Raw genomic sequence first — 23064 nt, forward strand, 5'->3', positions numbered from 1 at the left:
TTACTATTTAAGTCTCACCTTTCCATGAAGGCCCAGCTTAAGATCTTCCTCTTAATCCTCCCTGATTAAAGCCCAAGAAAAGTATAATTAGTCCCATATATTTGAGTACTTTGTTTTATTCTGTAAACATTATTACTAATTATTTCTTATCTCTTAATCTTATCCTTTTCATGAGATTTTAGGATGCCGGAAGAGTTAAACTATGTTTTACGCTTCTGTATTGAGCAGTAATGTGTACATGGTAGAGATTATAATTTTTTGTTTGCCCTACTTGGAAAGGCTCTATACATGCCAAATATCTGACATCTAAAAATTAGATCTCTTAGGATTCTAATCATTAAAGCAGAATCTTTTAAATTATCAATAAAAGAAACGTAAACCTAGAGAAATTACCAAGCCTCAGTTTTTTTTGTTTTTTTTAAATAGGCCATGTCCATGCTGAGTCTGACCTTTTCTCACAGACCATGTAAGACTGAAGAGTGAATACAGCATCTAAATCAAGGTGCCAGGTGGCAGGTTAATATAATCATGAAGCTGGCCGATCATACCACATCATTCACCCACAAAGCTGGCCCACCACACCACATCATTCACCCACGAGGCTGGCCCACCACACCACGTCGTTCACCCACGAGGCTGGCCCACCACACCACGTCGTTCACCCACGAGGCTGGCCCACCACACCACGTCGTTCACCCACGAGGCTGGCCCACCACACCGCGTCATTCACCCACGAGGCTGGCCCACCACACTGCATCATTCACCCATAAGGCTGGCCCACCACACCACATCATTCAGATATATCAGAAGCATAGAGTACACGACACACCTGATCACGGGCTAGTATAAAACATCAGGAAATACCTAGAAGACTATGATTCTATATACATTAATGGTAGATTCCAATATCCTCTGTGAATGAGAGCCACCCCATATAGGTTCTAACTAAGCGCCTATACGGAAATCAAGCTCAAGCAAGAAAGTCCATGAGGCCACTTCTTTCCTTCCCACCACACTCGTCTCTCATTCCTGTGATCTGATTCATCCTTTCACTCACAGAATGAACACTTGTATCCCGCCCATATGCAAGCACCATATTAGCCACTGTCCCTGTTATCCCTTGAGCTTACGGCACAGAAACAGAAAATGCAATACAAAACTAAGATATAAATATGCATGTGATTCAACGGAGGCATAGAAATGAGTGTTAATCCTATAGGGTGATGGGTAGGAAAGGCTTTAGAGGGGAGCTTGCGCTAAGTCTTGAAAGCAGGGATGAATTCAGTACACAGTAAGTGGAGACAGCTAAGCTATTAACATGTTTATCTTAAGTAAAAATGAGAGGGAACAGGAGGGTTTTGGGGTAGGGGCTGGATTTTTTTTTTTAATCCTTATTTGATTTCAGAACCTTCAAGAGCAGCCTGGAAGTTCCCTAGCTGGGAAATGTAGCTCAGCCTAACCCATCACATTTGGCCATGCAGAGATCAGCTCTGTGTTTACCAGGTGTTATCAGTGTAAACTTAGGAACAAGGAATGAAATGGGGTTCCAGGGAGAAGTGGGGGAAAAAAGGCTTCAGAGGAGCCACAGAATCACTTCAGCGTCATCTGAACGGCACAGGCAAGGGTTCACATGATGCACTTCCAAACAGGTTATGGCATCAAAGTCCCCTTTCTGCCCAGCCCCACACACCCCGTTCTAAATGGGAAAGCACATCCCTGGTTTGATAGGAGGAAAAGGTTACTGTTGCCTTCTGGGTTAATGTCTAGAAGAAAAGAGCTTGGAAGGGAATGCTCATACCTTGCCTTTTGACCAGTATGGTATGACGAATCATATCAAAGAAAACTTGTTTGCAAAGTCTGAGACAAGATCAAAATGCCATTTTCCTCTGAAACTGAGGCATGTATTTTGTAAGGAAATGTCAGTGATATCTAGCAGGGAAATTTCTAGTCCTGAAATAAGACTTCATACTATGAGTTTCCACTGAAATTGAAACCAGGGAAGGGTCCACTGGGAAAGGGTATCATCATGAGGTTTGAGTGAGGGTTAACGCCAGTTCTCCTATCATACACTCATCAACGTTCTACAGTAGTAGAATTAAAAAGGAAGTGACTCTAGCAGATGTTTTCAAATTAGCCAAAACCATGTCACAGAGAAGAGCGGCAGAGCTGGCTCTGTGCCCAGAGAGACCTTCCCATAAGCAGCCTGAGGGAACCATTTAAATCATCTAGTAACTCTTCTGGAGCAGAGAGTAGATGCAGAGGCCAGGGAGATAAGCAAGTCACAGCACAATTCCTCCTCTTCTAATTGCTTATTCATGGTTTCAGCAAGACCTCCACTCTGCTGATTATGAGGAAAACAGGGCAAGATTTGGCAATCCCAAAGCACACACTTCATAGCTTGCTTTTGTGTTGTTGCTTACAAAACTGACAAGAAAATTTTGAAAGAAGACAATTTGGCCAGTGACAACAAGAGTAAACTATAATAAGTGAAAATAATCAGTTTAGTTTCAGGCAAATCCTAGAAGAAAGGTGAATTTTTATTTTCCTAGTAGACCCAGAGCATTGACATCTAGACCTTGACAACCACAAGTGGGGCAATCATGTCACAGCTACGTGGGTTCTCATCTATTCAAGAACAGGCCCATAAATGTGAGCCAATCCTATATCGATATAGACCGAGAGGGCTTTGTGTGTATGAGCTGCTTTTCCTAAGTGTCACTCATTGCCCAGTAACTTCTACAGGAGAGAAAAACAAGAAAGCACCAAGGAAGAAAAATCTTGAGTTAACAAAGGAAGAGAATACCAGGGTTTCTCACTCAGACACCAGTTGTCCAGCTCCCACCACTTACTAGAACAAAGAAAGTAAAATGATTGGGTCAACTTCTCTTGTGTGTGGTACCCACCTCTGCGTGATGGCAACAAATGAAAAACACTACAATAAGCGAAAATAATCAAACACTGTGCAATCCGAGCAAGGAAAACAAGACCTCATAGGGAAGCCAATCTCCTTTTTAACCTCCTCATATTCACATCCCATTTTTCTTGTTCCCAACCTTGTTCTGCTCTGCAGTTTTGTGTTGTAGGGTTACAAATATTTACTTACCTAAGCAAAATAGATACATTACTGATACTTGTCAGCCCTCATGGAAGGGTTTAAAAAATAGCATTGTGATGATGAGGAAAGAGAAGAAAAGGAACTGGTATCTGGTATCTCACACAATGAATTAGCTGTGGATATTTAATAAATTAAAATGAATGACTACAAGTCCCCAGGTGGTGTAAATGCTTAAGCACTCAGCTACTAATGGAAAGGTTGGCAGTACACAGCCACCCAGACGTGCCTCGGAAGAAAGCCCCGGTGTTCTACTTCTGAAAGATCACAGCCACTGAAAACCCTGTGGAGTGCAGTTCTGCTCTGAAACACACGGTTGTCACCATGAGTGGGAATCAACCCAAGGCAACTGGTCTTGGTGGTAGAGTCCTAACCTAAATCCCCATCTTTGGTAGAAGAATGTTTTAAGCCTTCCTGGAAACAACACCTTTGGCAAATCACATTTAGAGAAAATCACGTTCACTGGGAAGTAACAAGAATCAGGCTATAAATTCTCCACAATACATTAGGAAGAAAGGCTTGTGGAAGCCACTGCAGGTATTTCTCTCTTTGAAAGTGGAGAACTACAAGTATTTAGGATCTTCTGGAAACAAAAGAAACAATACAAGACCTCAGGTAATTTTGAACCTCTAAGTGTCTTAGCAGCATAAAGATATTAGAGGACGCTAGAAAAGGGCCTTCTTGTGGTAGCATTTCTTTAAAATTAAAAAAAAAAAAAAAACCTGCAAAGAAAACAGCAAACCATGAGATAAGGCACAGACAATAAGTGCAGGGGGTGGGGATTGGGGAGAAGTGTTTCAGTTATTAAAGGAGTCCTTTTAACCTTCCAGTTTTCACGGTATTTCCTTAGCAAGGGAAAAAGAAAATGACCAAAGGAGGGAGATGAAAAAAACAAAAGAACTTAAAACTACATTGTTTCCCTAAATTAAGAAAAGAGACAAGTGTGGTTTCTATAGAGATGAAATTTCATAAAAGTCTTCCAACTGGATGCTTGCCTGAGAGCAAACAGTTCCTTCTGCACCAAGAAGAATTGCTCCATAAAGGGTGGGACACTTTGTGGCGTGATCAAGAATTTGAGTTGATCATAGAAATTTCACTATAGAAATAATACAAATAAAGATATTAAATGCTGTATGAACCAGGAGCTGGAATTTTGTTTCCTTAACAGATTAAGATAGGACTCATTAACCCAAAACCTACTGCCATTGAGTCAATTCTGACTCACAGTGACCCTATAGGACACAGCAGAACTGCCCCATAGGATTTCTTTTTTTTTTTTTTTTAATCTTTACAGAAGCAGACTGCCACATCTTTGTCCCACGGAGCAGCTAGTGTGGTTCGAACCACCGACCCCCAGTTAGAAGCCAAGCACTTAGCCACTGCACCACCAGAGATCCCCTAGCATTCATTATACTATTCTTTGTGAATCTGAAATACAGTTCAACCCATTATGTGAAATCAAAGTAAAAGCACTCAATTTATTGTTTCCAGAGAAGTTGCTATTCAAAGAATATGGTACTCACATCAATGAAATTGTACCTGAAACTATTACTATGCTACATATCTCCAAATGTGTAATTAGCAAAACTTAAGTTCCCCTCTCCCCGGTTTTAATTTTATATTTAAAAATTCTGTACGGTTATATGTAACAAAGGCACACACACCTAAAAGAGTCAAAACAAACTTCACGCAATTCCTATTACAAGTTCTGATTCAAGAGGACCCTTAATCACAGGATTTAGAAAACAGAACACCACAGTTCCTTTTAGATTATTTCTCAGGATGGGATCCATAACACTTTGGGAAGAGGACTTGTTTTCCATTTGCTTTCAATAATCACTAATATACCTCATCACGTTTTCAGGGCTGGCAGAACGAAGTTTATACTGAAGGAGAAGTTACAGATTCTAAACCATGAAAAGTCCCTATAGGGAAGACTCAGATGTATATTTTTCCCCAAAAGCACAATTGCTTGTGTATGATTTGAAGAGCTTTGTCAGAAAATTGCTTGACAATTTTTTAAGTAATCTGTCAATTTTCATTTTGCCAATATTTATATTGCCTATAACTTTTTAGATAAAAAATATTTTTATTCGGCAAACTAATCTTAGAATAAAAATATATAGGGAAATCCAGAGATAGATGTAAGTTTTTTTTTTTTAATATCCTATATTGGAAATCCATTCAAGTTTTCTCAGCAAAACAAACTTACATCTTCCCTTAATTTAAGTGATTCAATTAGGTTTCTTTGAATCCACATGACTTCTGATCTGGAACCAGGAATATTTCAAGGCATGGCCTTCACTGCAACAACTCTGAACTGAACTACCAAACCCAAAAGACAGTAAGACAAAACTAGCGTTACAAACTCTCTGTTCACTTTCCAATGCAGGCGGTTTTTATCACTTAACCTTTTCAATTCCATACATTTTACACAAATAGATTCAATATTTATAGTTTTGAACTTCCTTTTTAAAAACTTAGACGAAGAAATCTCTGTCCTTTTGGCAGCAGATAATCTGGGATACTTGTAGCAGTTCTTGCCTCCAAGTCATTTCCGGTCAAATTGGAATAAAGACCACTGCTATAAATGCAAAATGACACAGGCCATAAAAACTACCTTCCTGCTATAAAGGACAGTCAAAAAGAAGTTGGCCTTCATGGTTATACGATTTGCAAGATATTTGCATTCTGTCCTAAAATCATTTCCTGGTTCCAAACATGTCTCATTCCATTGTCTGAATACAATTCAGGCTGTTCTACCATTACATTTTAGGAAGCCATCCATTAAGACCGTAAAAGCTAAAGATCTGTCTTTAATTGTTATATTATTATGTCTTTCACGATTATAATCCCATAACTTCATGTGTTCCCTGTACAGCCGGCCGCGGGGGGGGGGGGGTGCGGAGAGGACATCTCTAACATACCGGAGCCTGTGTCACTGTCTAGAGTGGAGAGTATCGCTTGAGTTCTTAAAGAAAATCTCATTCATCAGCTTCCTGTCCTCACCGCCCTTAGCCCCTTCCCCTTCTTATCCCCTCCCCTTCTCCGACAGAAAATTCCGCAGCATTTGAGCCCGGGGGAGCTGCCCGGGAGGCGGGGACGGGGAGCCGCGCTCCTACAAGGCACCCTAGTGTCCCCAGCGCCGGCAGCGGCGCGGCGCGGCGGGCGGCCCCTTCCCACGGCCTCCCGGGCCGGCGGGGGAAAGCCGGGCGAGCTCGCCCTCCGCGGAGCACGCAGCAGCCGCGACTCCTGAATACAGGGGCTTCATCGCCGCCCCGGCCCCTCTGCAGGTCCCTCCGCAGCTGCAGCCGCCACTCAATGAAAGTGCAATTTGTTATCTCTCCTGGCCCCGAGGAGGGGTCACTGTTCGAGTTCAGATTCAACCCCGCTCATTGAATTCGCTCTGCTGACTTACTGAATGCCGGGTCTCATCCCCAGCGCCGCGGTTCGCCGGGACTTGGCCTTGGCTGCGCGCTGGGGGCGACGCTCCAGTTACTTCCCGCCCATTGGAGCTCTTCTCTCCGCGTCCCTCTCTCTGTATCTGTCTCTTTGTACGTCTCTCTCTCTGCCTCTTTTTGTCTCTATTCCTTTCTCTTACACATACACACACCCTCGGGGGAGGGATTTCTCCACAACCACCGCCAAAATGTCACCCAAAAACCAAGTGCAACAACTTGCTTGGGAAACGACCCAGGAACCTGCTGAGAATCCCCCGCAGCGAGCAGCCCCTCCTCCCCTACGAGGTGCATCGGGTGCCTGTGAATTTGGTCCGTGGCGATGACCTGGACTGGTGTTCTCCTCCCCTCCCCCTTCCAGGACCCGGTCGCAATTTAAAGCCGTCCCCTCCTCGGATCGCCGGGGCAACCGCAAGGACCGCTCTACCGAAGAGGGGCGCGTCGGCCCCCTGGGTTCCCAGGGCTCCCAAGGGGCCCTGAGATGCGTCCCGGGGGCGGATGGCGAAGGCGGAGACGACGGTGAAGGTTCCCGGAGAAGCCAGCCAGGAGCCCCCACGGCCGGCTAAGAGACCTCCGACCGCGCGACGGGAAGGAGCCACCCAGCGCGCCGCGACCGCCGCCCGCGCACCCAACCGCTCCGCGGTGCATCCTGGCGTTACCTTGCCGCTGCCCGCAGTCCGGCCCTCGGGTCCTCCGTCCGTCCGTCGGTCCCACGAGCCTGGACGAGAGGCCGAGGGGGCTGTCCCCGCGGCTGGGACGAGCTCTCAGCAAGGTGACGAGAAGGACTCCAGAGAGGAGCCGAGGCGGCTGCGGCTGTTCGCGAGGCCGAGGCTGCCTCCGAGTCTCCGCGGCCGAGGGTGTCGGCGAGGCCGTATCCCCGGCTTGCGGCGCCGGGAGCGCAGCGCTCGCCTCTGGCGCCGAGGCTGAGCGCTGGGGAGAGGCGGGATAAGGCGGCGGGGCTGGGCTGGCCAACCGCCCCTGGGTGCATGTTATTACGGCGAGGAGGAGGAGTCCCGCGCTGCCTCCGCCCAACCACCCGGGCCGGCTCACGGGCGGCGACCGCGGCCCGGAGCCAGCCGCTCCCACCTGCCCGATTACTACTGCGCGGCCGCTCGCCCTGGACTCCTCCTAGGCACGTGCGCTCAGGCCGGGGAGGTGCCCGGCTCGCTCCGAGCGTGCTTCGGGCCTGCCAGAGCTGTTGGCCGATGCTAGGGGCTGGGGAGCGCCACAATAGCGCGTTCTGCCCGCTCAGCCTTCAGGTGGAAAGTGCATTAACACTTCAGCGGAGGGAGAGCCCAGCCACCTCGGGCTGGAACGTAGAGGCCAGCACCCCTTTAATGGGCGTGACCCTAGTGGTTCTCTAGCGCCGCGTGTTTGAGAATTAAGCCTTCTGCTCCTCTCCAGCGGTTGTTCTAACCTTGTCTTTTAAGAGAGGGAATCAGAACACTTTAACACTTTCTGTCACAGAACATCAACTTGGCAAGCCGAGGGTTTGGGGGCCTCTCCTCTCCATCCTCGGTGTCCCTAGTAGAATTTTTGAAGAAGCAGTCGCCAGGGAAAAGACGGGATAGTGGAAAGCTTCAGAGTCAGAGAGAGCGACGTTCAAACCTCAGCGCCATCACTTTCAAACCGTTATTCCTTAAAGCATCGGTTTTCTCAGGGTGTTGTGTGTATTAGATTGCACAGTACGTATTCCACCAAGTCCACTTGGTATTTAGCCTCAAGGTAATTAGAAAAATGAATCCATTTTTCTCCTGTCCCTCTGATGTCTGTAAACTCTCCACTCTGTGCCTGAAGTATGGTTGGAAATCTATCGCATTCACATAGGCTGAGGGCCACATCTCTAAACCATGCTACCTCTAAATCATGCTTTGAAAATAATAAGAATCCACATATCTTGAAAATAAGACTAGAGGTAAATCGCGTGAGTAGGTGAACTGGGATGTGGGTCAAAGACAGAAAAAAAGTCTATCCGTTAATTAATGAGCTCCTAACTACTTTGGTTCTGAGACACTAATAGTTAAAATAATGGTGATAAATCACTAACTTCCTGTTTTCCTCCAACCCAAAAAAGAATTGGTATCTTCATGGAGAATGCCCTTTGTTCTATAGTTCCCAGCAAGAACATTACACCAAAAAGTATATAATCTTCTTTATGTAATTATACTCATAAAGTTAAAGCATAAGATTTAGCATCTGTTTTGTGTGATATCTAATTATAAATATTAATAGAACATCCTTTTTTTTAAGCACTTCTAAAATTGAAGATAAATGAAAAACAGCTTCCATGAAAATATGACTCAGATAAATAATCTTTTCCACAATTTCACTGTGTGATTTTCCATTAAAGGAAAAAAGAAAAAAAAAAACTTTTAAACCACTACACACTTGAAGGAATGACGGCAAATTCTCAGCTTTAGCAATGTTCTTTGAGATATTCCTAGCCAATCCAAGAATTACTACACAGGGGAATTTATCATCCTGTGACCTTATTTAAATACGCACAGTGCCACCTCTACAGAAACAGACGTGGGAGGCTGAATAATGGTCCTGGAAAGAAGTCCATATCCTAATCCTGGGAACCTGTGAATGTCACCTTACATGGCAAAAGGAATTTTGCAGACATGAGCAAGTTAAGGATCTTGAGATGGTGAGATTATCCTGGATTATCCAGGTGGGACCTATGTAATCACTAAACCAAAAACCAAACACATTGCCATGAAGTTGATTCCGACTCATAGTATTTCATAGTAGAACTGTGTTTCATAGTAGAACTGTGCTCCACAGGATTTTCAATGGCTGTAATCTTACAGAAGTAGATTGCCAGGTCTTTCTTCCACAGTGCTGCCATGTAAATTCTAACCACCATTTAATAGTTGATTGCACCTGGGGGTTTGCACCACCCAGAGATCTTTAATGTACTCACTAGAGTGTTAATAAATGACAGAGGGAGGCAGAAGGATCAAAGTCAGAGATGGAGATATGATGGTGGAAGCAGAGTCAGGGTGATGTGATTTTTGTGAGGACTCAACCTACCATTACTGGCTTTGAAGATGGACAGGACCACAAGTCAAGTAATGTGGGCAGCCTCCATAAGCTGGAAAAGTAAAGGAAGTGGATTCTCCCCTAGAGACTCCAGAAGGAAAATAATTCTAATGACACTTTGGTTTTAGCCCAGTGAAACACATTTTGGATTTCTGACCTACAGAACTCTAAAAAACTTGTGTCGTTCTAAGCCACTAAATTTGTGGTGATTTTTCATAGCAGCAAAAAGAAATTAACACTGATTTTGGTACCAGAAGTGGGGTGCTACTATAACAAATAGCTAAAAAATATGGAAGTGGATTTGAATTGGTTAGAGGCTGAAAGAATTTTGAAGGGCTTGATAGAAAAACCCTAGATTTTACTGAACAGACTCTGAGTAGAAATATAGATGAGGAAGTGAGGAACATATTAGAGAAAAACCAAAAGCTCCTTAGAGAATACCTAAATTGTTATGAACATGTTGTTAGTAGAAACATTCATGGTTAAGATTCTGCCAATGAGGGTGAAGATAGAAATGAAAAACATGTTGTTGGGTACTAGAGAATACAGTATGCTTGCTTTGAAGTGGTAGATAGCTTAGCTGAATTGTATCTAGGGTTATGTGGAAAGCTAAATCCATAAATGAGGAACTCCAATATATATATATATATATATATAAAATATAGCTGAGAAAATTTCCAAGCGAAGTATTGAAGGGTGGCCTGGTTTCTTCTTGCTGTTTATAAGAAAATGGGAGAGGAAAGAAGTTGAAGGAAAAACTATTAAACTAAAAAGAATCAGGGGTTGGGGGATGGAGCAAGATGGTGAAGTGAGTGGACACTGTAATTTACTCCCCCAGGAACTAACTCACTGAACAATGAATAAAAACAAGCAGAGGCTGAGACCTCAGAACTAAGGACAGCAACTGAGGTATTGGAGAGTCGAGGGGAGTCCAGAAGCAGGAGAGAAGAGGAACAGGGTCAGTACAGAAGTGGGGAGATCCTACCCCCTAACATCTGGAGTGTTCACTCATCTCAGTCACTTTGGGACAGGGCTGGGTAACACCCCAAACAGGCAACAAAGAAAAGGAACTAATCTGAGGACACTCTAGCCTGACTTTTTTTAAAGGTGGCACAAATGGGCCATGGAAATACACAGGCCACACAATTGGGAGGGGGCTAAGGGAGACCATAGTGCTACATAAGAGTACTTTTGAATCCCACTGAGCCCCAAATGGACAGTCACTAGGACTGGGAGGAGCTGCAAGGGTAGCAGGGTGAAGGGAATGCTTCAGAATGGCAGGATGGCACAATGGGAAGATGGCCTATAGCAGGACACTGTGGGCAAGCCTATGCAGGGGCACCCAGGAGGGAAAGATATAGAGAGCCCTCCACCTTCCCCACAGTAAAGTCAAGCACTACTGCTGACATCAATGTCTGCATCCAGAAAATACCCCCCCCATGCGTGCATTTTGAGTTCCTGACACCAAGCATCTAGAATTCCTGAACTAGCACTTAAGAGTGCCATCTAGTGGTTCTCAGGAGAAGATACCAAGTCCATTGCCACTGGGTCATGACTCACAGAGAACCTCTCTGACTCACAGAGAACCTGCAGGACTGAGAGAGCTGCCCTGTGGGTTCCCAGGGCTGTGCATCTTTGTGAAGGTGGTTTGCTGTGTCTCTCTCCTGCAGAACAGCTAGTAGGTGCAGGCCTTAATGTTTTGGTTGGCAGCCAGGTGCTTGGCTTGCAGCCAGGTGCTCGGCCACAGCACCACCAGGACTTACTAATCAGAAAATTTCCTACAATAAAGAGGACACAAAATTTAAAGCAAAAAAAGGTAACAAAATAGCCCAAGTTCAACAAAAGATAGTAAAACATACAAAATCCCAAGAGAAGGAACAATCAAAAGCAAAACATAAAGAAAAGAAAATCTCTCCTATAGGGTTTAGAACAATGCAAAGAATTGATAATGTTTGGACTATGGTGCTAAGTATATTTAAGAAACCAAAAAGCACGCATAAAACAAACTAGTGAAAACCAGGAACAAATGGAGAAACAAAATGACAGACTTAAGAAGGAAATTGAAAACATCAAAAAAAAAAAAAAAAGGAGAGAACTACTGGAGCTGAAGAATAAAACATCTGAATTAGAAAAGTCAAGAGAAATAACAACACAGTAGAACAGACAGAAGATAGAATAAGCGAACTAGAAGACAAAATAATTGAACTTACCAAGTATCAAGAGAAACAAAAGAAAAGAACAAAAAGAGTACTCCAAAAGGAAAGCTAGAGCATTAAGAAGTAAGTACAAAGTAAACTTATCGAGTATAGGCATATTTATGCTAATGAAGACACATCAACAGAAACGGGAGGGAGGAGCAGATGAGGAATAGATTTATTAAGTTAAAGTTCTACATAAACTATTGTTCACATGTTAAACATTGTTCTAATTGTAAGTTGTGTAATCTAACCTATGTAGTAACCACTAAGAAACCACCAAGAAGAAACATTCAGAAGACAAGAAGGAAAATAACAAAAAGGCTCATCACAAGAAAGCAGCCAAATACAAAAACAGAAAAATCAGAATTAAAAAAAAAACTAATAAGATATGAAACACACACAAAAAAAGCAAAATGAGTGGTAGACAATTCATGTTCAGTAATAACCTTAAATATAAATGGTTTAAACCCCTGTGCAAAAGGCAGAGAGTGGCAGAATGGATTTAAAAAAAAAATCCGTCTTTTTGCTGTCTACAATAAACACACCTTAGAGATAAAGACACAAACAGACTGAAAATAAAATGATGGAGAAAAGTATTCCATGCAACCAGTAAACAATAAAAGGCGAAAGTGGCCAAACTGATACCAGATAAAATAGGCTTCAAATCAAAATCTATTACAAGACATAAAGAAGGACATTACATAAAAATAAAATAGTCACTTCAGCAAGAAGACATAACAATTATAAATATATTTTTTTTTTTAACAGCAAATGCATTAAAGTTTTTAAAGTTTGAAACAAATCCTGGCTAATAGAAAGGAGAAATAGACAACTCCACAATAATAGTAGGGAACTTCAAAACACCACTTTCAATTGTAGACAGAACATATAAAAAGAAAATTACTAAAGACATTGAGAGCTTAAATAAAACCATAAGCCAATTGGACCTAAAGAACATATATAGAACACTCTGGCCAACATCAGAGCAACACATGTGCTTCTCCAGCACACATGAATCATTTTCCAGAATAGACCATATGCTAGGACACAAAACAAGCCTCAACATATTTAAAGATTGAAATCATGCAAAGCATCTTCTCTGACTATAACAGTATAAAGTTAGAAATCAACTGCAGGATAAATGATGAAAAAAGGGTAATAAATACATGAGATCTAAATTATGCACAACTAAAAAACTATTGGGTCACAAAAGAAACCAAAATGAAATTTTAAAAATTCCTAGACTCAAACGAAAATGAAAACACTACATATCAACACCTTTGGGACACAGCAAAAGCAGTACTCAGAGGGAAATTTATAGTATTAAGTGTCCATATTAAAAAAGATTGAAAATCATTAACTTAAACGGACGACTTGAACAAATAGAAAGGGAAGAGAAAAGAAACAAAAACACTACCAGAAAAAAGGAAATAATAAGGATCAGGGCAGAAATAGATAAAGAAACAAGTGAAAGAATCAACAAAACTAGATGTTGGTTCTTTGAAAGGATCAATAAAATAAACAAACCACTAGCTAAACTGACAAAAGAAAAGAGCCAAAAAAGGCAAATACTCAAATTAAGAAATGAAATTTGTGACATTACAAGTGATCAAACAGCGATAAAGAAGATCAAAGCTGATTACTATGAAAAATTATGCTTCAACAAATTTGAAAACCTAGGTGAAATGGACAAATTTCTAGAAACACACTACCTATCCAAAATAACACAGAGGTAAAAAAATTAAATAGAGCCATTACAAAAGAAGAGATTGAAGATGTCATCAAAAAACTGCCAACAACAATGAAAACGCTCAGGGCCAGATGACTACACTGGATTCTACCAAACATTCAGAGAAGAGTTGACACAAATCCTACGCAGTCTCTTCAAATACATAAAAGGGGAAGGAACAGTACTGAACTCTATGAAGTCAGCATAACCCTGATACCTAAAGCAGGCAAAGACATCACAAAAAAAGAGAAAGAAAGAAAATTATAGACCAATACCCCTTATGAACATAGACGCAAAAATTTTCAACAAAATCCTAGCTAATAGACTTCAGCAACATATACAAAAAAAATCATACACCATTATCAAGTGGGATTCATACCAGGATTACAAGTGTGGTTCAACATTAGAAAATCAATCAATGTAATCTACCACATAAATAAAACAAAGGAAAAGAACCATATGATCATATTAATTGATGCAGAAAAGGCATATGATAAAATTCAACTTCCTTATCTGTGAAACATTTCATAACATGGAGGAACCTGGAAGGCATTATGCTGAGTGAAATTAGTCAGTTGCGAAAGGACAAATATCGTATAAGACCACTATTATAAGAACTTGAGAAATAATTTAAACTGAGAAGAAAACATTCTCTTGTGGTTACAACAGGGGGGAGGGAGGGAGGGTGGGAGAGGGATATTCACTAATTAGATAGTAGATAAGAACTACTTTAGGAGAAGGGAAAGACAGCACACAATACAGGGGAGATCAGCACAATTGGACTAAACCAAAAGCAAAGAAGTTTCTGGAATAAACTGAATGCTTCAAAGGCCAGCGTAGCAGGGGCAGGGGTCTGGGGACCATGGTTTCAGGGGACATCTAAGTCAATTGGCATAACAAAATCTATTAAGAAAACATTCTGCATCCCACTTTGAAGAGTGGCATCTGGCGTCTTAAACGCTAGCAAGCAGCCATCTAAGATGCATCGATTGGTCTCAACCCACATGGATCAAAGGAGAATGAAGAACACCAAAGACACAAGGTGATTACGAGCCCAAGAGACAGAAAGGGCCACATGAACCAGCAACTACATCATCCTGAGACCAGAAGAACTAGATGGTACCCGGCTACAACTAATGACTGCCCTGACAGGGAACACAACAGAGAACCCCTGAGGGAGCAGGAGAGCAGTGCGATGCAGACCCCAAATTCTCACAAAAAGACCCAGACTTAATGGTCTAACTGAGACCAGAAGGACCCCGGTGGTCATGGACCGCAGACCTTCTGTTGGTCCAGGATAGGAACCATTCCCGAAGCCAACTCTGCAGACATGGATTGGACTGGACAATGGGTTGGAGAGGGATGCTGGTGAGGAGTGAGCTTCTTGGATCAGGTGGACACTTGAGACTATGTTGGCTTCTCCTGCCTGGAAGGGAGATGAGAGGGTGGAAGGGGTTAGAAGCTGGCGAAATGGACATGAAAAGAGAGAGTGGAGGGAGAGAGCGGGCTGTCTCATTAGGGGGAGAGTAATTGGGAGTGTGTAGCAAGGTGTATATGGGTTTTTGTGTGAGAGACTGACTTGATTTTTAAACTTTCACTTAAAGCACAATAAAAATTATTAAGAAAAAAAATTCAACTTCCTTTCCTGATAAAAACTCTCAGCAAATTAGGAATAGAAGGGAAATTTCTTAACGTAATTAAGGGCATATATCCAAAACCAACAGCCAACCTTATACTCAATGGAGAAAGGCTAAGAGCCTTCCCTTTGAGAACAGGAGCAAGACAAGGATGCCCATTATCACCACTCTTATTGGCAGTCTGAGCCAGACCAATACGAGAAATAAAAGGTATGCAAATCAGAATAGAAGAAGTAAAACTATCTCTATTTTCAGATGACAAGATCCCATAGAGAGAAGACCCTAAAGATTCCACAAGAAAACTGCTAGAACTAATAGAATTTAGCAATATTTCAGGGTACAAGATCAACACACAAAGATCATTTGGGTTCCTCTACACTCACAAAGGCTACTCCAAAAAAGAAATCAAGAAAACAATACCATTTACAATAGCTCCCAAATCAAAAAAATACCTAGGAATAAACCTAACTACAGACGTAAAAGACTTATACAATGAAAATTATAAAGCGCTATTAAAAGAAACTAAAAGAGACAAACTACGAAAAGATGTTCACGATCGTTAGCCATTAAAACCCATTGCCATCGAGTCAATTCTGACTCATAGTGACCCTATAGGACAGAGTGGAACTGCCCCATAGAGTTTCCAAGGAGCACCTGGTAAATTTGAACAGCTGATCTTTTGGTTAGCAGTCATAGCTCCTAACCACTATGCCACTAGGATTTCCCATTAGCCATTAGTGAAATGCAAATCAAAATTACAATGAGATATCATGTTACAGTGCCTAAAATGGCACTGAGTAAAAACAATAACAGATAACAACAAATGTTGGTGAGGATATGGGGAGATTGGACACTTTTCCCTTGCTGGTGGGACTGTAAAATGGTACAGCCACTATGAAAAACGGTATGGCGCTTTCTCAAAAAACTAGAAATAGAACTATCCCATGATTCAACAGTCCCACTACTAGGTATATACCCTAACAACCAGCCAATGAACCTGTTGCCGTGGAGTTGATTCCTACTCATAGTGACCCTATATGACAAAGTAGACCTGCATCCTAGAGTTTCCAAGGGGCAGCTGGTGGATTTGAACTGCTGACCTTTTGGTTAGCAGCTGAGTTCTTAACCACCATAGCCACCAGGGCTCTTGTGTATACCCTAAGCCAAATCAAACCAAATCCATTGCCGTGGAGTTGATTCTGGCTCATAGTCACCCTATTGTACAGTGTAGAACTGTCCCATAGGGTTTCCAAGGAGCACCTGGTAGATTCAAACTGCCAACCTTTTGGTTGGCAGCTGTAGCTCTTAACCACTGTGCCACCAGGGTTTCCCTTTAACCACTAAAAAAAATAGAGACCTAAAAATAATGACAAGAATAGACATATTCATACCTGTGTTCATTGATGTTTTATTCATAATAATGAATAAATGGAAACATACCAAGAGATTTTCTAGACTTTTGCACTCACTGATCACCTCCAGTCTATCACCAAACACTGTTGACTTCTCTCCCCATCTGTATAGATCGTGAATTCTTCCTATCTTTCCATTTTTATTACATAGCGCTGTCGTGCTTTCATCATCTGAGTTACTGTAATGTCCTTCTACTGTGTTTTCTTTATCCCAGTCTCACTTCCTCTGCATCGAAGGGAGAACAATCTTCTAAAACTGCAAATCCAACTTACCTCAATTCTTAAAAATCTTCGATAATTGCCATTGCCAGCTGTATAAAGTTTAGCTCTTACAATAACATACAAGGCTCTCCATACATTTCATTCTACCTTCTCCTTCAGCCATTGCTCCCGTGATTTGTACATTATGTTTCTGTAAATCAGACTGCTGCTGATAATGCCATTTATGTAACATGCTCTGTAGTGTATCTGGACCTTCCTCACACTATCCCCTCTGTCTTAAATGCCCTCTCTCTGCTTTTGCTGGCTAACGTTTGTTTATCCTTTAAGTCTGGCTTCAGCATACCTCTTCCTTAAATCATTAAACTGGATTAAATGCTGCCACTGCTCACCATATCTCCACTATCTTAGTTCTCACTACTTTATATTAAAAACTTCAGGCTATCTGGGTTTTTTCTTCGAGAATGAAGCTATCCGTATTTGGGTCCCAGACCTATGGCATAGTACTTGCCTCTTAACAGATAATCAATATTTGTGGACTGGGTTGACCTGAACTGTTTGGAAAACATTTTGTGATGTCAGTGTATATTTAGTATAATTTAACATAAGCCTATATGTGACATAATATAACCTGTAGCCAAATTTTAAGCCCTGTTCCTTACCAGGTTTAATACATAGGGAGCTTTCTTTGTTATGTTACTTTAAAAAAAGAAATAAAAAATTGAGGAGAGACATAAGAAGACATCCTGTCAGGTTTTTTTTTTTTTTAATAGCCAACCCAGTGAAATAAAATCCTCAAATGCTCTTCAATGACCACTTTTGCTTTAGGTTTTATTTAACATTTTTTAAATTACAGATGTAAATGCTGGAATACGGTGGTTTGAGCTATTCTCCCATCCCTTCTTTTCTTTCCTGTCATTCTTGTTTACAGATTAATCTACGTACAGGGTCTGCTCCTCTTCTCTCATTCCCTTACCCCCGTTTACTCTATCACCCATTGTAATATGCCTTTAGATCTCCCCATTGTGATCTTGCTTTGTTCTGACAAAGGTGACCCGATTTTCCCAACTAATAGACCTTTTTTAGTTCCTGCTTCCTTGGTCTTTAAGTAGAATTTTAGGCTATTGATACTTGATTTTTCCAGTTTTCCTCTGGAAACTTCCATTACTTTACTCTGTTTAAGTTTTCCTTCTCTTCAGCTCTTCACCATTTTCTACTACTTCTTTTATGCTCCCCAAATGGTAGCTGAGGTCACTGGTGAAGGTGAAATCATCTCAAAAGAATGTGTAGCCTTCATGAAGAGACAGGACTTGTGGTCAGAGCCCTGGGGAATCCCTGTGATACTCACTGCCGGGGAAGGAAGAAAGGCTGGAAGAAACCCAGGAAAGTAGTGCCATGAAAACTAAGAATGAGAGAATCTTAGGAAATGGGATTCCATCTGAATCCAAATCAGCATTTCTATATACAGAAACTCTCCTCTGGAAAGAAATATATAGATATCACAAATTCTGTATATACAAGCCAAATGTGCCATCTTCCATCCACTATTTGCACTTTTCCAAATATTCTTTTCCCACTGATGACTGGCTCCGCAACAGATACCAAGATACCGAAGCCAGAAATATTGGAATCATCCTGAGATTCTTTCTTCCCCCTTATCTATAGCATCTAACTAGTCACCAAATTTTACCAAATTTCTACAACAATAAGCTCATCTATTTCAGTCTTCTGCTTAAATTTTTTTAGTACATACTCCATGTCTTCAAGACAAAATCTCAAACCTTAGATATGACATAAAAACCTTTTTCAGTCTGATTCTCTAGTCATTAACTTATAAAAAATAATGTATTTGAATGGGGTTACTTTTAATGTTTTGGAACAGTGGATTAAAACCTTTACTGAAATAAGTGGAAAATAAAAAGTTGGAGTTAAATGTAAATATGACGGTATCTAAATTTATTTTATTTTTATGACGGTATCTAAGAACAACGAGTATAAGAAAGAAAGTATGTTCACCGTTATATACAAAGCATGTGTTAGCACATGGCCCTGGGCCAACTACATACCAGAATAGTGAAAAAAAGGGAAAGAAAGAATCAGAATATCTGACAGCTAACAAAAATAAATGAATATGTTATGGTACAAATCGTGAGAAGAGAGACAATAGCGATTTTGGTGCTTAGAGGCATTGTGTTTAAGAATTCTCCTTTAAGCATTTTAATTTACCAGACATTTTACTCTTTCAAGAAATCTCTAGCAATGATGTAGCGTTCTAATTTCTCCAAAGACATAAATGTTGTTGACAGATTACGTTAAGTAAAATTTTTGAAAACAAATAACAGGATTATTTTTTAACTTTGATTTTATGTGTAATGGATCCAGCAAACTAAAAGAATAATTTCATTATCAATCTCAGTAATTCTATTTTTGCATTGCACTTGATTTGATAGCCCATCTTATTCCTCTCTAGTTTACATTTAAATGTTTTAAAGATGGAGATTGTCTTAGTTGCCTAGTACCACTCTAACAGAAATAACACAAGTGGATGTCTTCAACAAGGAGTTTATTCTCTCACAGCCTAGTAGGCTAGAAGTCCAGTTTTCTAGGTGTCAGCTTCAAGGGAAGGCTTCCTCTCTCAGTCCGCTCTGGGGGAAGGTTCTCGTCATCAATCTTCCCCTGGACTAGGGGTTTCTCAGGGCAGTATCCTCAGGTCCAAAGGACACACTGTTCCTGGAGCTCCTTTCTTGGTCATATGAGGTCCCCCCCCAACCCCCGTCTCTCTGCTTGCTTCTCTCTTCTATCTCAAAAGAGGTTGGTTCAATGCACAGTCCAATCTTACAGATTGTGTCCTCCCTCATTAACGTAACTGCCGCTAATCCTATCTCATCAACATCATAGAGATAACATTTACAAAACATAGGAAAATCACATCAGATGACAAAATGGTGGGCAATCACACAATACTGGGAATCATGGCCCAGCGAAGTTGACAGACATTTTGGGGGGACACAATCCAATCCATGACAGACATATTCTTGATATGACCTGAAATTAGCATAGACCGTCAACTTAACCAGCAATGAACACACATACTTGTGCAGAATTTTATTGTTTTCATTGTTATGTTTGAAAAAACCAAACCAAACCCAGTGCTGTGCAGTCAATTCCGACTCTATGTTTAGCAGTGTTAAAAGAAAAATATCTTCCTTTTTTAATGAAAGAATAGATAATTCAGGGAAAATCAGTGGTTAATTTCCAGTGATTGCATGAATAACTGGGTAAATTACATACAAAGAATTCTATGAATAAACCATAATCTCTTAAGAATCAGATTCTTTAGATACAAATTTGTCATAAAATATAACTTACTGAATCTCAGAAGCACAGCTCCCACGCATTAATATTGATGTGTCCATACCAAGACATTTTAAAAGCACATTAGAAAACAAGGCGAGCAAATATTCTTGTCTGGGAAGCTAAAAAGATTGAGGTGGATTTCCTAAGGGGCATTTATCATATCCCGTGTCTAATATGCGCTCTTTCAAAAAATATCAATCATAAGCTGTTTTACTGTGCTTAATATCAAGAGATTTACAGGGGAAAAAAATCAAGATATGTCTTTTGTCCCTAAGAATTTCCCCTTCTAAAGCAGAAGTCGATGAAATAATATTGGTAAAACGTATAGTTCAATGTACTCAGGTTGGCGTTGACGAAATGGTAGGTGATGATGTTGGCCACAATGGTGATTAGTATTACAGTTTGTAAGCATCATTATTAAAGTGATAACACATCACATAAGTTTTCACGTACCAGAAACCTGACATCTCTGTATTATAACCCAACAACATTGTTAATTTACATAAGGAATGCGGCAGAAACATGCTAGCTGTTCACCAAAACTTAATTTTCACTTTCTTCTGGGCACAGAACTAACCTGCCTTTCCCAGACTACCTAAAGTTAGGTACGGCCGTACAGATGTGTTCTGGTGAAGGGAATGTAGGTAGAAGTGCTGTGTGTGTCTCCTCTAAGTCAGGTCGCAGAAACGTCTTCCAGAGCCTTCTCTTTCTCTCTTCCACTACTGAAAGAATAACGACCCTCAGTGTGCCTTGTACTAAAAATGGCAGAGACACAAAATGTCTCCACCCCCACAGCGTTACCTCTTGGATATTTTACGGGCAAAAAATAAATTTCTATTGCATTTACCCATGAGATTTTTGGGGGTGTGGGATTTATCGGTTACAGTCGATATTGTTAGGTGCTGTCAAGTCTGCTCTGACTCATAGCCACCTTATGTCTAACAGAACAAAACGTTGCCTGGCCCCGTGCCATCTTCAGGGTCATTGGTATGTTTGGATCCATTGTTGTGGCTATTGTACAATCCATGTCTGAGGGTTTCCCTCATTTTCACTGACCCTCTTCTTTGCCAAATGTGATGTCCTTTTGTAGCAATTGGCCTTTCCTTATAACATGTCTAAAGTAAGGGAGCTGAAATCTAGCCATTCTCACTTTCTTTTATTTTATTTTTAATTTTATTGTGTTTTAGGTGAAAGTTTACTGTGCAAATTAGTTTCTCATTCAAAAATTTATATACAAATTGTTTTGTGACATTGGTTGCAATCCCTGCATTGTGTCAGCACTTTCCCCCTTCCCACCCCAGGTTCCCCATGTCCATTTGTCCAGTTTCCCTATCCTTCTTGCCTTTTCATGTTTGTTTTTGGGCAAATGTCTTTTTGGTCTCAGATATGTGATTGAACTAAGAAGCACATTCCTCACGTGTTAATGTTTGTTGTATAGGCTTGTGTAATCTTTGGCTGAATGGTAGACTTGGGGAGTGGCTTCAGGTCTGAGTTAGCAGGGTGTTTAGGGGCCATAGCCTCAGGGGTTCCTTCAGTCTCTGTCAGACCAGTAAGTCTGGCCATTTTTGTTTGTGTGTGAATTTGAATTTTCTTCTACATTTTTCTTCTGCTCTGTCCTGGACCCTCTATTTTGATCCCTGTCAAAGCTGTAGTGGTAGTAGCAGGGCACCATCTAGATCTTCTGGGTTCAGGCTGGTGGAGGCTGTATTCACGCGGTCCATTAGTCTTTTAGACTAATATTTCCATTCTTTTTTTTTTTTTTTTTCATTTTCCTTTGCTCCAGATGGGAAGAAACCAATAGCTGTATCTTAGATGGCTGCTTGCAAGCTTTTAAGATCCCAGATGATCCTCACCAAAGTAGTTTCTAGAACATTAACTTTATAAATTATGTTATGCCAATTGATCTAGATATCCCAGAAACTATGGTCCCCAGCCCTCAGCCCCAGTTAACTAGGTTCCTCAATGTGTCTGGGAAGCTTCTATGACTTTGCCTTGGTCAAACTGTGTTGACTTCCCTTATATTGTGTGTTGTCTTTCCCTTCACCAAAGTTAACCCTAGTAGTACTTAGTTCTGCTAGACACAGGCATTCTTCTCCCTTCCCTCCCCTCCCTCATAACCATCAAAGTTTTGTTTTTTTTCTGTGCGTAAACCTCTTCTTGGGCTTTTATAATAGTCTCACACAATATTTGGCCTTTTGTGATTGACTTATTTCATTCAGCATAATGCCCTCCAGATTCATCCATACTGTGAGATGTCTGAAGTATTCATCATTGTTTTTATCATTGTGTAGTATTCCATTCTGTGTATGTACCATAATTTTTCTATCCATTCATCTGTTGATGGGTGCTTAGATTGTTTCCATCTTTTTTGCTATTGTGAATAATGCTGCAATGAACATGGGTGTGCTTATGTCTACTTGTGTGACAGCTCTTAAGTCTCTAGGTTATATTCCTAGGATTGGGATTGCTGGAGGGTATGGTATTTCTATTTCTAGCTTTTTAAGGAGGTGCCACATTGTTTTCCATAGTGGTTGTACCATTTTACATTCCTACCAGCAATGAATAAGAGCTCCAGTCCCCCCAACCCGTATCCTCTCCAGCATTCCTTATTTTCTGTTTTCTCTTTTTTATTAGTGCCAGTAGATAGATAGAATCTCATAGTACTTTTGATTTGCATTTCCCTAATGGCTAATGAATACTGTTATATATTATAATGGCTAATGAATACTAGCATTTCCTCATATGTTTGTCACCCCCCAGAATATCTCGTTTGGTGAAGTGTCTGCTCATTTCCTTTGCCCATTTTTTAATAAGATTATTCGTCTTTTTGTTGTTGAGGTGTTGAAGTGTTTTATAGATTTTAGAGATTAGACCTTTGTTGGATATGTCAGAGTAAA

The 23064-nt window shown here is 41.0% G+C and overlaps 1 protein-coding gene across 3 annotated transcripts in view; it reads right to left on the reverse strand.

The window, feature by feature from the left end:
- DLGAP1 (DLG associated protein 1) overlaps positions 1-7319 on the reverse strand; it is a 1139806-nt gene extending 1132487 nt beyond the window's left edge. For 2 of the 3 annotated variants that reach the window (XM_049901319.1, XM_049901317.1), the window contains exon 1: positions 6531-7207. The gene's annotated coding sequence lies outside the window, so the exon portion shown is untranslated. Of the gene's footprint in view, positions 1-6530; positions 7208-7229 lie in introns of those variants that run through there. The other variant, XM_049901313.1, reaches the window with a different exon arrangement.
- Positions 7320-23064: the final 15745 nt, after the last annotated feature.

This window comes from Elephas maximus, chromosome 11 (assembly GCF_024166365.1).
Source record: "Elephas maximus indicus isolate mEleMax1 chromosome 11, mEleMax1 primary haplotype, whole genome shotgun sequence".
Lineage (NCBI taxonomy): Eukaryota > Metazoa > Chordata > Mammalia > Proboscidea > Elephantidae > Elephas > Elephas maximus.